Source organism: Hemiscyllium ocellatum (genome assembly GCF_020745735.1).
Source record: "Hemiscyllium ocellatum isolate sHemOce1 chromosome 38 unlocalized genomic scaffold, sHemOce1.pat.X.cur. SUPER_38_unloc_6, whole genome shotgun sequence".
Classification (NCBI taxonomy): domain Eukaryota; kingdom Metazoa; phylum Chordata; class Chondrichthyes; order Orectolobiformes; family Hemiscylliidae; genus Hemiscyllium; species Hemiscyllium ocellatum.
The window spans coordinates 505076-510842 of NW_026867524.1; positions in this window are offsets into that span (position 1 = coordinate 505076).

Here is a 5767-nt window from a genome sequence, read left to right on the forward strand (position 1 = left end):
GGAGAGAGCGACACGCTGAGTGTGAGAGAGGGAGAGAGCGACACGCTGTCTGCGAGAGAGGGAGAGAGCGACACGCTGACTGCGAGAGAGGGAGAGTGCGACACGCTGACTGCGAGAGAGAGAGAGCGACACGCTGACTGCGAGAGAGGCAGAGTGCGACACGCTGACAGCGAGAGAGGAGAGAGCGACACGCTGACTGCGAGAGAGGGAGAGCGACACGCTGTCTGCGAGAGAGGGAGAGAGCGACACGCTGACTGCGAGAGAGGGAGAGAGCGACACGCTGACTGCGAGAGAGTGACAGAGCGACACGCTGACTGCGAGAGAGAGTGTGAGAGAGCGACACGCTGACTGCGAGAGAGTTTGAGTGCGACACGCTGAGTGCGAGAGAGGGAGAGAGCAACACGCTGACAGCGAGAGAGGGAGAGAGCGACATGCTGACTGCGAGAGAGAGAGAGACCGACACGCTGACTGCGAGAGAGGGAGAGAGCGCCACGCTGACTGCGAGAGAGGGAGAGATCGACACGCTGATGCGAGAGAGGGAGAGAGCGACACGCTGACTGCGAGAGAGGGAGAGTGCGACACGCTGACTGCGAGAGAGAGAGAGCGACACGCTGACTGCGAGAGAGGGAGAGTGCGACACGCTGACTGCGAGAGAGGGAGAGTGCGACACGCTGACTGCGAGAGAGGAGAGTGCGACACGCTGACTGCGAGAGAGTGAGAGAGCGACACGCTGACTGCGAGAGAGGGAGAGTGCGACACGCTGACTGCGAGAGAGGGAGAGCGACACGCTGTCTGCGAGAGAGGGAGAGAGCGACACGCTGACTGCGAGAGAGGGAGAGTGCGACACGCTGACTGCGAGAGAGGGAGTGCGACACGCTGTCTGCGAGAGAGGGAGAGAGCGACACGCTGACTGCGAGAGAGGGAGAGTGCGACACGCTGACTGCGAGAGAGGGAGAGTGCGACACGCTGACTGCGAGAGAGTTTGAGAGCGACACGCTGAGTGCGAGAGAGGGAGAGATCGACACGCTGACTGCGAGAGAGGGAGAGTGCGACACGCTGACTGCGAGAGAGGGCGAGAGCGACACGCTGACTGCGAGTGAGTGAGAGAGGGACACGCTGACTGCGATAGAAGGAGAGAGCAACACGCTGACAGCGAGAGAGGGAGAGAGCAACACGCTGAGTGTGAGAGAGGGAGAGAGCGACACGCTGACTGCGAGAGAGGGAGAGTGCGACACGCTGACTGCGAGAGAGAGAGAGCGACACGCTGACTGCGAGAGAGGCAGAGTGCGACACGCTGACAGCGAGAGAGGGAGAGAGCGACATGCTGACTGCGAGAGAGGGAGTGCGACACGCTGTCTGCGAGAGAGGGAGAGAGCGACACGCTGACTGCGAGAGAGGGAGAGAGCGACACGCTGACTGCGAGAGAGTGACAGAGCGACACGCTGACTGCGAGAGAGAGTGTGAGAGAGCGACACGCTGACTGCGAGAGAGTTTGAGTGCGACACGCTGAGTGCGAGAGAGGGAGAGAGCAACACGCTGACAGCGAGAGAGGGAGACTGCGACATGCTGACTGCGAGAGAGAGAGAGACCGACACGCTGACTGCGAGAGAGGGAGAGAGCGCCACGCTGACTGCGAGAGAGGGAGAGATCGACACGCTGACTGAGAGAGAGAGAGAGAGCGACACGCTGACTGCGATAGAAGGAGAGAGCAACACGCTGACAGCGAGAGAGGGAGAGAGCGACACGCTGAGTGTGAGAGAGGGAGAGAGCGACACGCTGACTGCGAGAGAGAGAGAGCGACACGCTGACTGCGAGAGAGGGAGAGAGCGACACGCTGACTGCGAGAGAGAGAGTGCGACACGCTGACTGCGAGAGAGTGAGAGAGCGACACGCTGACTGCGAGAGAGGGAGAGTGCGACACGCTGACTGCGAGAGAGGGAGTGCGACACGCTGTCTGTGAGAGAGGGAGAGAGCGACACGCTGACTGCGAGAGAGGGAGAGTGCGACACGCTGAGTGCGAGAGAGGGAGAGAGCGACACGCTGACTGCGAGAGAGGGAGTGAGCGACACGCTGACTGCGAGAGAGAGAGTGCGACACGCTGTCTGCGAGAGAGACAGTGAGAGAGCGACACGCTGACTGCGAGAGAGGGAGAGAGCGACACGGTGACTGCGAGAGAGGGAGAGAGCGACACGCTGACTGCGAGAGAGTGACAGAGCGACACGCTGACTGCGAGAGAGAGTGTGAGAGAGCGACACGCTGACTGCGAGAGAGGGAGAGTGCGACACGCTGACTGCGAGAGAGGGAGAGAGCGACACGCTGACTGCGAGAGAGTGAGAGATCGACACGCTGACTGAGAGAGAGCGAGCGACACGCTGACTGCGAGAGAGGGAGAGTGCAACATGCTGTCTGTGCGAGAGAGAGAGAGTGCGACACAGTGTCTGCGATAGAAGAAGAGAGCGACACGCTGACAGCGAGAGAGAGAGAGAGCGACCCGCTGACTGCGATAGAAGGAGAGAGCAACAAGCTGACAGCGAGAGAGGGAGGGAGAGTGACACGTTGAGTGCGAGTGAGTGAGAGAGAGGGGCACGCTGACTGCAAGAGAGGGAGTGAGCGACACGCTGACTGCGATAGAGGGAGAGAGCGACACGCTGACTGCGAGAGAGGGAGACCGAGCGAAACGCTGACCGCGAGAGAGAGAGTGCGACACGCTGTCTGCGAGAGAGGGAGAGTGCGACACGCTGACTGCGAGAGAGAGAGAGCGACACGCTGACTGCGAGAGAGGCAGAGTGCGACACGCTGACAGCGAGAGAGGGAGAGAGCGACATGCTGACTGCGAGAGAGGGAGTGCGACACGCTGTCTGCGAGAGAGGGAGAGAGCGACACGCTGACTGCGAGAGAGGGAGAGTGCGACACGCTGTCTGCGAGAGAGAGAGAGAGACCGACACGCTGACTGCGAGAGAGGGAGAGAGCGCCACGCTGACTGCGAGAGAGGGAGAGATCGACACGCTGACTGAGAGAGAGAGAGAGCGACATGCTGACTGCGAGAGAGGGAGAGAGCGACACGCTGACGGCGGGAGAGGGCGAGAGCGAGACGCTGACTGCGAGTGAGTGAGAGAGGGACACGCTGACTGCGATAGAAGGAGAGAGCAACACGCTGACAGCGAGAGAGGGAGAGAGCGAGACGCTGACTGCGAGTGAGTGAGAGAGGGACACGCTGACTGCGATAGAAGGAGAGAGCAACACGCTGACTGCGGGAGAGGGCGAGAGCGAGACGCTGACTGCGAGTGAGTGAGAGAGGGACACGCTGACTGCGATAGAAGGAGAGAGCAACACGCTGACAGCGAGAGAGGGAGAGAGCAACACGCTGAGTGTGAGAGAGGGAGAGAGCGACACGCTGATGCGAGAGAGGGAGAGAGCGACACGCTGACTGCGAGAGAGGGAGAGTGCGACACGCTGACTGCGAGAGAGAGAGAGCGACACGCTGACTGCGAGAGAGGCAGAGTGCGACACGCTGACAGCGAGAGAGGGAGAGAGCGACATGCTGACTGCGAGAGAGGGAGTGCGACACGCTGTCTGCGAGAGAGGGAGAGAGCGACACGCTGACTGCGAGAGAGGGAGAGAGCGACACGCTGACTGCGAGAGAGTGACAGAGCGACACGCTGACTGCGAGAGAGAGTGTGAGAGACCGACACGCTGACTGCGAGAGAGTTTGAGAGCGCCACGCTGACTGCGAGAGAGGGAGAGATCGACACGCTGATGCGAGAGAGGGAGAGAGCGACACGCTGACTGCGAGAGAGGGAGAGTGCGACACGCTGACTGCGAGAGAGAGAGAGCGACACGCTGACTGCGAGAGAGGGAGAGTGCGACACGCTGACTGCGAGAGAGGGAGAGTGCGACACGCTGACTGCGAGAGAGAGAGAGTGCGACACGCTGACTGCGAGAGAGTGAGAGAGCGACACGCTGACTGCGAGAGAGGGAGAGTGCGACACGCTGACTGCGAGAGAGGGAGTGCGACACGCTGTCTGCGAGAGAGGGAGAGAGCGACACGCTGACTGCGAGAGAGGGAGAGTGCGACACGCTGACTGCGAGAGAGGGAGTGCGACACGCTGTCTGCGAGAGAGGGAGAGAGCGACACGCTGACTGCGAGAGAGGGAGAGTGCGACACGCTGACTGCGAGAGAGTTTGAGTGCGACATGCTGTCTGTGCGAGAGAGAGAGAGTGCGACATGCTGTCTGTGCGAGAGAGAGTGCGACACAGTGTCTGCGAGAGAAGAAGAGAGCGACACGCTGACAGCGAGAGAGAGAGAGAGAGCGACCCGCTGACTGCGATAGAAGGAGAGAGCAACAAGCTGACAGCGAGAGAGGGAGTGAGCGACACGCTGACTGCGAGAGAGGGAGGGAGAGTGACACGCTGACTGCGAGAGAGGGAGAGTGCGACACGTTGACTGCGAGAGAGGGAGACCGAGCGAAACGCTGACCGCGAGAGAGAGAGTGCGACACGCTGTCTGCGAGAGAGGGAGAGTGCGACACGCTGACTGCGAGAGAGAGAGAGCGACACGCTGACTGCGAGAGAGGCAGAGTGCGACACGCTGACAGCGAGAGAGGGAGAGAGCGACATGCTGACTGCGAGAGAGGGAGTGCGACACGCTGTCTGCGAGAGAGGGAGAGAGCGACACGCTGACTGCGAGAGAGGGAGAGTGCGACACGCTGACTGCGAGAGAGAGAGAGACCGACACGCTGACTGCGAGAGAGGGAGAGAGCGCCACGCTGACTGCGAGAGAGGGAGAGATCGACACGCTGACTGAGAGAGAGAGAGAGCGACACGCTGACTGCGAGAGAGGGAGAGAGCGACACGCTGACTGCGGGAGAGGGCGAGAGCGAGACGCTGACTGCGAGTGAGTGAGAGAGGGACACGCTGACTGCGATAGAAGGAGAGAGCAACACGCTGACAGCGAGAGAGGGAGAGAGCAACACGCTGAGTGTGAGAGAGGGAGAGAGCGACACGCTGATGCGAGAGAGGGAGAGAGCGACACGCTGACTGCGAGAGAGGGAGAGTGCGACACGCTGACTGCGAGAGAGAGAGAGCGACACGCTGACTGCGAGAGAGGCAGAGTGCGACACGCTGACAGCGAGAGAGGGAGAGAGCGACATGCTGACTGCGAGAGAGGGAGTGCGACACGCTGAGTGTGAGAGAGGGAGAGAGCGACACGCTGTCTGCGAGAGAGGGAGAGAGCGACACGCTGACTGCGAGAGAGGGAGAGAGCGACACGCTGACTGCGAGAGAGGGAGAGAGCGACACGCTGACTGCGAGAGAGGGAGAGAGCGACACGCTGACTGCGAGAGAGTTTGAGTGCGACACGCTGACTGCGAGAGAGAGTGTGAGAGAGCGACACGCTGACTGCGAGAGAGTTTGAGTGCGACACGCTGAGTGCGAGAGAGGGAGAGAGCAACACGCTGACAGCGAGAGAGGGAGAGAGCGACATGCTGACTGCGAGAGAGAGAGAGACCGACACGCTGACTGCGAGAGAGGGAGAGAGCGCCAAGCTGACTGCGAGAGAGGGAGAGATCGACACGCTGACTGAGAGAGAGAGAGAGCGACACGCTGACTGCGATAGAAGGAGAGTGCAACACGCTGACAGCGAGAGAGTGAGAGAGCAACACGCTGAGTGTGAGAGAGGGAGAGAGCGACACGCTGATGCGAGAGAGGGAGAGAGCGACACGCTGACTGCGAGAGAGGGAGAGTGCGACACGCTGACTGCGAGAGAGAG